Below are 10472 nucleotides of genomic sequence, written 5' to 3'. Positions count from 1 at the left end.
CCAGCTGGGCATCTGCTATCACCAGCCCCCAAGTCCCGCCTCTGTCCTTTGTCTTCTGTCCCAGGTAAACAGGGTCGCCTGGGCCTCCTCTCCTCCCAGCCTCTCCTCTCATCCGTCCTTTGTTTCCCCTCTGGCTGGTCAGGTCACCGGGGTTCTCGCTCCACAGCCCATTGTCCTCCCACTGGCCAGAACCGGCTGTGACTCCCGAGCTGGGCCTGCTGGTCACCAGTCACTGGGGTATCCATTCTCTAGGCCATTCGCTGGCCCTCAGTAACAACAAACTCCCTCTCCCACCACCTTGTTAAACCAGTAACACTTAGGGAAACTGAGTCCCACCCCCTCTGCATGCAAACCATTGAAAACAACAAGAACCCCCCTGCTTCGTCACAACCCCGCAATCCTCCCCTGTCCTCCCTGATCCCCCTCAGTTGCACATGGGGAAATGGGGCGGGGTCTCTCCCTCTCTCAGTCTCCTCCATGTCCTTCACTCTGGCCCTGCACCCCCCCGGACCATGTGCAGTGGGGAAGGAAGGCCCCACAACTGCACTGCGCTGGATGTGACGTTCATTGTCTGCACCAGGCACCACACCCTCTGGGATAGGGGTGAACTGGGCTCTGCTTGCCCTGTGCATTGGGGCGCTGCACTGTCAGACACCCCTACGAGGGGGACGCTGCCTGGTGGCACTGGGGTCCCCTACCCAGATCTCCCAGACCTGAAGCAGCGCTGTGCCCCGTGTGCCCCGGCCTTGGGGGCTAAGCCCTGGTTCTCCTATGGGCAGGTTGGCTGAGCCAGGCTGGCAGGGCAGTGTGTGATGTGCTGGCATGGGGCATTGCCCACCGTGCGCCCCCTCCTCCCCCCGCCCTTTCGTCAGCACAAAACCCCACACTGCGGCTTTGAAAAAACAAAGCTGATGGTTATGTGCAAATATGCAAATTAGCCCATTAAATTATTTGCATGGCATGTTCACGCAGCAGCGAGGAAGTGCCCTAATTAGTGTCACACACACACACACACACACACACACACACACACACAGAGGGAATTTTGCATTATTGCCTGGTAGGTGCTGTGCCACTGATAAACAGCGCCATCTTCTGGCTTGTTGTGGAACTACATACATCGCAAGCACCCAGCTATATGTCCTGACCTGCATGTGTGTGTGTGTGTGTGTGAGAGAGAGAGAGAGAGAGAGAGAGTGTCCGGGGGACAGGGGAGGTGCGGGACAGCGGGCGAGTATCTTCCAAAAGGCTGGGAGGGCACAAGAGCAGGATGACCAGCTCCACTGGGTGGGGGGATGCAGGTGGCACTGGGGGCACAGGGAGGGGCTCTGAGCTAAGACACCCGCCCCACTCCCGCGGTATCGCCCAGATGTGGGGAGCTGATGTTGCCAGAGCTGACTGGCCCCAGCCCACAGCACGGGAGCCCAGATCCATTTCAGAGCCAGCATGGGGCATTGCCCTGGGCCTCTGCCCACAGCAGCCAAGTCGAGCAACTGGCCAGCAACATGGGCACAGCAGGGCCTGGCACAGGGGCAGGCTGGGGCATGGTATGGCACCCGCCAGGCCAGCAGAGGGGGAATTCCCCACTGGCTTATGCCCCCAACAGCGTCCGGATTCGCCACACTGCACCCCACTCGCCCTGCAGAGCTCACGGCCACGGGGGGTCGCTGGGGCCAAGCGCGGGTGCCATTCAGAAACCGGTCAGACGGTTGCATTGAACCCAGACCTAGCTCCATGGAGCTGCCATCCTGACACCGGTGAGGGAGGGAAAACCGGGCGTCCCGGGGGAGAACAGTCTCCCTACAGCCTGCCCCTGGGGTTCAGCGCAGAGAGGTTTCCAAACTACCCAGGGGAGGAAAATACCAAAGCCAGAGCCATGACGAGAGAAAGCAGCCTCCAGTCAGCATAATCCAGCCAGGCCCCAGTGCCTGGATTACCTTTAAACAGGGTCCTGGGAAAACCCCTTGGAAGTGCCAGGCCCAAGGGCCAGGAACCTCTGTGCCAAACAATTCCAAGTTTGCCCCACTACCCCCACCCCACACCCCCAGGGGGCCCAGCACTTTTCAAGACAATCTGAGTCAACAGATGGATTTTAGAGCATTTGGGGAAAAAATACCTTTTAAATGTCAAGCTCATCTCAACCTTAACTCTGGAGACCTCATCACCATGGCCTCTGGGCACCTCACAATCATCAGTGGCCGTTATGGTGACAGCAGAAAGTAAAGAGCGGCCTTCATTTGGAATGATGGGGAAACTGAGGCAGAGGAGAGCTAAAGAGAGTTACCCAGAGGTCTCCGGGTGAGCTAGGAAGCGAACCCAGCTCCCTGGAAGTGGTGGTCAGTGCCAGCCCCCTAGCCCATTCCTCTGTGCTCAGCTCAGGGGCAGTTTATTTCTAATGTTAAAGTGAGAGCCATTTTCCATCATGAAGCTCCGTTTTAGCAGCCAACAGCTTTGGCCTGAGGTGGGGGTTAGGTCTGGAAAGGGTGACAGACCTGTCACCCTCAGGTCTGTCCCCTGAGGGTGACAGAGAATATTTCTGCCATCCCCTGGCTTCTGAGTTACAGGTTGCTGGAGAATGAGCACTGCCCCCCAACCCTTAACCAGCCCCCGTCTCAGACTCCCCAGGGACCTGCGACGCTCAGGAAGTGGTGACGGTGGAGGAAAAGGGGCTGTCATTAAGCAACAGAAGCAAAGAGCAATGAGCTATGCTGGGCCCCGGCCCCACTCCCATGGATTTCAGGGGGGCCTCTGGGCCCGACCCTGCTCTCCTTGGAACCAGCCCTGTTTATGTCAGCGGCAAAACGCCCGGTGACTCCAGTGGGGACAAGATTCACCCTGACGTGAGAGCTGGGCATCCAGCCACCCCACTGCTGGCAAAGTGCCCGGGAAGATCAGACCCTGGGTGTGCGGGAGGGAGGGGCACCTCGTCGCCCTCTCGATAATGGCCAATAGGGCCCTTCAGCCGCTAGCTGGTGGGTTACCTGAGCTCAGCCAAGGAGGGCGGCAGAAGGAGGGGCCCGGCCCAGGTGTGCCTGGCCCCTCGGGGCGAGGCTACCAACCCCCAAAGCTCAGGCTAAAGGCAGGCCATCCCACCCTGCACTGGGCCCAGACGGGGATGGAACAAGGGAAACGTGTCAGTGTACTGGATAGTTCAGGGCAGCACCACGGCCCTTGGTACCTCATGTCTTCTTCTCGCCCATGCAGGGGTCTGCTGTGCTCAGATACACCAGCCAATGAGCCCCCGCTTCAGCTGAATGCTTAAAATGGTACCTAACCGTCATAATACGCGTCTCTGCACCTTCCACCAGGGGGCGCGTGGTCACCCCAAGGGACAAGGGGCAGTCCCTTTGGGCTGGGTTCCCGGGGTGCCACCTGGAACTGGGGTACCGCTCGGCCCTCAGTCTTACCAGCCTGGGCTCCCTCTCGCACTGCGCTGCCGTTGCTAAGCCACAAGCCTCTGTCAGGGCCTGCACTCACACAGGCAGGGACACGCTTTCGCTGCGGGAGGGGCCCACACGCTGTTCGGGGGGAGTTGCCTCTGCCACGGCTTGCCGTGCTGACATCACGCCGTGCCCAGTGCCAGGCTCGCCCAGTCCCGGGGCAGCAGCCCCACCCAGCTCCCCGGAGAACTGCCCTATAAACCAGCCTGTCTTCTGACGTCAGTGGGGCCCTCCCAGAGGCTGCGCTCACACCCTGCAGGCTGGGGTGGATTGGGGACACTGGCGGCAGCCCCTGCTCCCTGGGCCAGGCTGGCTAAGCCCCCCTCAGTCTGCCACAGGAGTTGGGGTCCCCTTCTTCACTGGCTCAAAATCACCCCCCCCCTCTGCCCCACACAGAGTGGCGCCAGCAGGCAGCTTCCAGAGTGCCTGAGAGAATGGGGTGGGGAGCCCCAGCTGGGGGCGGCAGGGCCGATGGGGCCTGGTGTGGTTGGGTTGGGGAGCCCAGCTGCGGGGGATGGGGGGTTGTGATGCTCCCCTGGTGTTATCTGGACCGGTGATCTGCTAGGTCACCCCAATCCTTGACTCTGGGAGCCAGCCTTCCCCTGCTCTGCTGTGAGAACCCCCACTCCTGGGCTGTTCACGCACAGCCTCTGGCATGTAATTTGCTCCCAGATACTTGCAAGCGAATGACACGAGCCAATAGTGATTTGTGCCTCGGGGTGACCATGCGCCCTGTAGTATAAGGGACCATCCCCTGCTCATTGATTGTCCCTCGGGGTGACCATGCTCCCTGTAGTATAAGGGTGTGGCATGCTGTGCCTCAAAACAGTACCCTGGAACCCCCATAAGGGGGAAGTGACATCATCACTTGGCCTCTCTCCCCCCCACAACTCAACACCTGGACTAGACCCCCATCTGGAGGACAAAGACTGAACGGGGGAGGTGGTCCCAGCTGGAAAGGAGAACCCCAGCCTGTGTATTCAGGAGCAATACCGTCAGGTGAGACACGGCTTGATTCAAATCCTGTCTCCTTTATAGAACTCAGACTGCGATTCTCCTTTTATTTTTTAGATGGCCAACTTTGATCGGTGCGCTTACTACTTACAATCTCCCTGCCTGGAGCTAATAAACCTGCTTTCTGTTTTACCTAACACAGTGCATTGTGCTTGGGAAATCTGCTCGTGTTGCAAGGGCTGGTGCATGTCCACTTTCCTTTGCAAAAGCAGCGGACTGGGTAATAAACTTACACTGGCCAGGCTTCTGACCAGGTGTAACCATGCTGGCTTTGGTGGGACCCACCAATTCAGGACAAATTGCTTAAAGTTACAGCCCAAGGCTGGGGGTCCTTTGCACACCAAGACAAACCAAACCGGCCAAACAGAGAAGACTTCGGTTTTACCCCACTGGCTAACCACGAGTCACACAAGCAATTCCCTTAGACACTCCAGTTTCCCAGTGTCACCACCAGTGCCACTCGTTATGGGGACGAATGGTTACGAAAACCAATACCCCAGTAAAAGAAAAAGGTTCTCCCGATCCCAAAGTACCAAGCCCTAGGCCCAGGTGAATATACCAATCAGATCTTACCCACAAATCATGCTGTTGCCAATCCTTTAGAATCCAAAATCTAAAGGTTTATTCATAAAAGGAAAAAGATCTAGATGAGAGCTAGAATTGGTTAAATGGAATCAATTACATACAGTAATGGCAAAGATCTTGGTTCAGGCTTGTAGCAGTGATGGAATAAACTGCAGGTTCAAATCAAGTCTCTGGAGTACATCCACAGCTGGGATGGGTCATTCAGTTTGTAGCAAGGTTCCTCCAGAGGCAAGAAGCAGGATTGAAGACAAGATGGAGGAGATGCAGCAGCCTTTTATAGTCTCTTGTCATGTGGCCTCTGCTTTCTTTGTTCCAAAGACAAGCTATCCAGCACATGGCATGGAAAAATCTTAGAGTTCTGTCCATAGGCAGGTCCCTGAATGCCTTGCTGAGTCACAAGGTGTATCTGCCTTCCCTCAATGGGTCAGTTGTACGGCTGATGGTCCTTAATGGGCCATCAAGCAGGCTAGGCAGTGCTGATGCCAAATTGTCTGGGGTGTCACCCAGAAACATAGCACAAGTTTGAAATACAGACAGCATAGAGCCAGTACTTATAATTTTAAATACAAAAATGATACATGCATACAGACAGCATAATCATAACCAGCAAATCATAACCTTGTCATAGACACCTTACTTGACCTCCTTTGTACCAGATTTGGTGCCACTATATGACCTTGGTTGCAACAATGATCTATACGGTCACAATTCATGTCAATAACGTCACAAGCAGACAGGGAGGGACTAGCCTGAGTCCCTGGGTCACGAGACAAAGGGTTTGCAGCTGGGTCGCAGCGGGGTTTGGGGGCTCAGAGCCTGTGCGCCCTTGAACGACCCACAGCCCCGGAGATGGGGAGATGCACTCACAGCTGAGTCCCAGCGTGGTTTGGGGGCTCAGAGCCTGTGCGCCCTGGAACGACCCCCCTGATCCCTGAGAGAAGAAGACACATTTGCTGCCCTAGCGGGGCTCGGTCTCTCTCATTGCTAAGGGCAAGGTGACCTGGTGCCCTTCTCTGCCCATAGGAAGTGCCCAGCCTAGGAGATGCGGGAGGCTTTTCTGCCTGGCTCTGCATCCTGTGTCTCCTGGCAGACAGGAGGGCTGGCAGCTCTCTGGGACTGGCACTGCCATGCAATTCAACCCCAGCCCTGGGAGCAGAGCGTCTCTCTCCAAGCCTAATATCCAACCTAAACTGCCCTTGCTGCAATTTAAGACCATTGCTTCTTGTCCTGTCCTCAGAAGTTAAGAAGAACATTTTTTCTCCGTCCTCCTGGTAACAACCTTTTATGTACTTGAAAACTGTTATGTCCCCTCTCAGTCCTCTCTTCTCCAGATTCAACAAACCCAATTTTTTCAATCTTCCCTCACAGGTCATGTTTTCTAGACCTTTAATCATTTTTGTTCCTCTTCTCTGGACTTTCTCCAATTTGTCCACATCTTTCCTGAAATGTGTCTCCCAGAACTGGACACAATACTCCAGTTGAGGCCTAATCAGCGCGGAGTAGAGCGGAAGAATTACTTCTCGTGTCTTACTTACAACATTGCTGCTAATACATACCAGAATGATGTTTGCTTTTTTTGCAACAGTGTTATACTGTTGACTCATATTTAGCTTGTGATCCACTAAGGCCCCCAGATCCCTTTCCGCAGTACTCCTTCCTAGGCAGTCATTTCCCATTTTGTAGGTGTGCAACTGATTGTTCCTTCCTAAGTGGAGCACTTTGCATTTGTCCTTATTGAATTTCATCCGATTTACTTCAGACCATTTTTCCAGTTTGTCCAGATCATTTTGAATTTTAATCCTATCCTCCAAAGACTTGCAACCCCTCCCAGCTTGGTATCGTCCGCAAACTTTATAAGTGTCCTCTCTATGCCATTATCTAAATCATTGATGAAGATACTGAACAGAACTGGACCCAGAACCGATCCCTGTGGGACCACATTCGTTATACCCTTCCAGCATGACTGTGAACCACTGATAACTACTCTCTGGGAATGATTTTCCAACCAGTTATGCACCCATCTTATAGTAGCTCCATCTAGGTTGTATTTCCCTAGTTTGTTCATGAGAAGGTTGTGACGAAGTGGGACTGTTCTTAATGTTTTCCTCAGTTTCCCCTATGCAGTTCTTAAGTATCTAGGTGGTGGGATAAGGGTGTATGGTTGCTGCAGAGCAAAGGGCCAGTATACATAAATGCCTGACACTCTGTCTCCTAGCAACTGATGGCCTGGGCCCCTCCTCTGCAAAGGTGCCAACTGAAGGTGTTGGAGACAAAGGGATCAGGTGACTTCCTGGCCCGGGAAAGAGACAAAGCCCAGAGAAAGAGGGGCTGGACGGGGGTTGGAGTTTGGAGCTAGCTGGGGACTGGAAGGGAGGGCAGATGGGGGTCTGCCTCACTGGGCCCAAGAATGGACCCAGCGGATAGGTCCCGTTCGCTGGACCTACAAGCTCTGTTTTAGACCGTGTTCCTGTCGTCTAATAAACCTCTGTTTTACTGGCTGGCCGAGAGTCACGTCTGACTGCAAAGTGGGGAGTGCAGAACCCTTTGGCTTTCCCAGGACCCTGCCTGGGCGGACTCGCTGTGGGAAGCGCACGGAGGGGCATATGCTGAATGCTCCCAGGAGAGACCCAGGAGGTGAAGCCATGTGAGCTTCTTGCCCTGAAGACAGTCTGCTCCGAGGGAGAGGAGGCTCCCCAAAGTCCTGGCTGGCTTTGTGGGGAGCAGTTCCAGAGCATTGCCCGGGGACTCCATGACAAAGGTCATGTGAGACAGTATCAAAAGCCTTACTAAAGTCAAGATATGCCACATCTACTGCTTTCCCCCCTCTCCCCCATCCACAAGGCTTGTTTCCCTGTCAAAAAAAGCTATCAGGTTGTTTTGACACAATTTATTCTTGACAAATCCATGCTGACTGTTATTTATCACCTTATTATCTTCTAGGTGTTTGCAAATCGATTGCTTATTTATTTGTTCCATTATCTTTCCGGGTACAGAAGTTAAGCTGATTGGTCAATAATTCCCCGGGTTGTCCTTATTTCCCTTTTTATAGATAGGCACTGGATTTGCCCTTTTCCAGTCTTCTGGAATGTCTCCCGTCTTCGATGGCTTTTCAAAGATAATGGCTAATGGCTCATATCTCCTCAGTCAGCTCCTTGAGTATTCTGGGATGCATTTCATCAGTCCCTGGTGATTTGAAGACATCTAACTTGTCTAAGTAATTTTTGACTTGTTCTTTCCCCGTTTTAGACTCTGATCCTACCTCATTTTCTCTGGCATTCACAGACAAGGTCAGCTCCCAGACTGCTGCACTGGGCAACACAGTATGGGGTGGAGGTGAGCAGCCCTCTGTGATGAAAGAACAGGTTAAGGACTATTTAGAAAAGCTGGACATGCACAAGTCCATGGGTCCAGACCTAATGCATCCGAGGATGCTGAGGGAGTTGGCTGATGTGATTGCAGGGCCACTGGCCATTTTCTTTGAAAATTCATGGTGATCAGGGGGAGGTTCCGGATGATTGGAAAAGGGGAAATATAATGCCCATATTTTTAAAAGGGAAGAAAGAGAACCTGGGGAACTACAGACCGGTCAGCCTCACTTCAGTCCCCAGCAAAATCATGGAGCAGGTTCGCAAGGAATCCATTTTGATGCACTTGGAGGAGAGGAAGGTGATCAGGAACAGTCAACATGGATTCACCAAGGGCAAGTCATGCCTGACCAACCTGATTGCCTTCTATGATGAGATAACTGTCTCTGTGGATATGGGGAAAGAGGTGGACATGATATATCTTGACTTTAGCAAAGCTTTTGATAGGGTCTCCCACAGTGTTCTTGCCAGCAAGTTAAAGAAGTATGGGCTGGATGAATGGACTATATGGTGGATAGAAAGCTGGCTAGATTGTCGGGCTCAACGGGTAGTGATCAACGGCTTGATGTCTAGTTGGCAGCCAGTATCAAGCAGAGTGCCCCAGGGGTTGGTCCTGGGGCCGGTTTTGTTCAAAATCTTTACTAATGTTCTGGATGATGGGATGGATTGCACCCTCAGCAAGTTCATGGATAACATAGTGGATGACACTAAGCTGGGGGGAGAGGTAGATATCCTGGAGGGTAGGGATAGGGTCCAGAGTGACCTAGACAAATTGGAGGATTGGGCAAAAAGAAATCTGATGAGGTTCAACGAGGACAAGTGCAGAGTCCTGCACTTAGGACGGAAGAATCCCATGCACTGCTACAGGTTGAGGACCAACTGGCTAAGCAGCAGGTCTGCAAAAAAGACCTGGGGATTACAGTGGACGAGAAGCTGGATATGAGTCAACAGTGTGCCCTTGTTGCCAAGAAGGCCAATGGCATATTGGGCTGTATTAGTAGGAGCATTGCCAGCAGATCGAGGGAAGTGATTATTCCCCTGTATTCAGGACTGGTGAGGCCACACCTGGAGTATTGCATCCAGTTTTGGTCCTCCCACTACAGAAGGGATGTGGACAAATTGAAGAGAGTCCAGCAGAGGGCAACGAAAATGATCAAGGGGCTGGGGCACATGACTTACGAGGAGAGGCTGAGGGAACTGGGCTTGTTTAGTCTGCAGAAGAGAAGAGTGAGGGAGGATTTGATAGCAGCCTTCAACTACCTGAAAGAGGGTTCCAAAGAGGATGGAGCTCGGCTGTTCTCAGTGGCGGCAGATGACAGAACAAGGAGCAATGGTCTCAAGTTGCAGTGGGGGAGGTCCAGGTTGGATATTAGGAAACACTATTTCACTAGGAGGGTGGTGAAGCACTGGAATGTGTTACCTAGGGAGGTGGTGGAATCTCCATCCTTAGAGGTTTTTGGGCCTGGCTTGACAAAGCCCTGCCTGGGATGATTTAGTTGGGGATTGGTCCTGCTTTGAGCAGGGGGTTGGACTAGATACCTCCTGAGGTCTCTTCCAACCCTAATCTTCTGTGATTCTATGCAGTGCCAGGGGGGCACTCGGGAGTGCAAGGGTTAAAAACCCAACCACAGACACTTGCTTTTTAGTTGTTTGGAAAAATCCTTCTTAGCCCCATTCTCCATCTGACCGCTCAAGAGGCACAAGCACTTGGTCTCCCCCATTGCCCAGGGCGGAGAGAGGCAGCAGGTCTGGGGACAGGCCACCCAGCCAGGAGCCTTGTACTGTAATCCCAGCTCTGTCTCTGTCCTGCCGTGCCGGGGGACCCTGCGCAGCCATTGCCTCACCCTGAGCTCAGACTCTGTTCTTGCCTTTTGTCTTGTCACCTTACGCTGGAAGCTATTCAGGGCAGGGACTGTCTCTCACTAGGTGTCCTGTGGCGCCCGCAAGATGGCGGCCCTGATCTTGAATGGGGTCTGGGCAGTGCCTGGCACAATGGGGCCCTGATTTCGCTGCGGTTTGGGCAGCACCCAGCACAATGGGGCCCTGATCTCAGCCAGGGTCTGGGCAT

Source organism: Trachemys scripta, chromosome 16 (genome assembly GCF_013100865.1).
Source record: "Trachemys scripta elegans isolate TJP31775 chromosome 16, CAS_Tse_1.0, whole genome shotgun sequence".
Taxonomy (NCBI): Eukaryota; Metazoa; Chordata; order Testudines; family Emydidae; genus Trachemys; species Trachemys scripta.
This window is presented reverse-complemented; position numbering follows the sequence as displayed.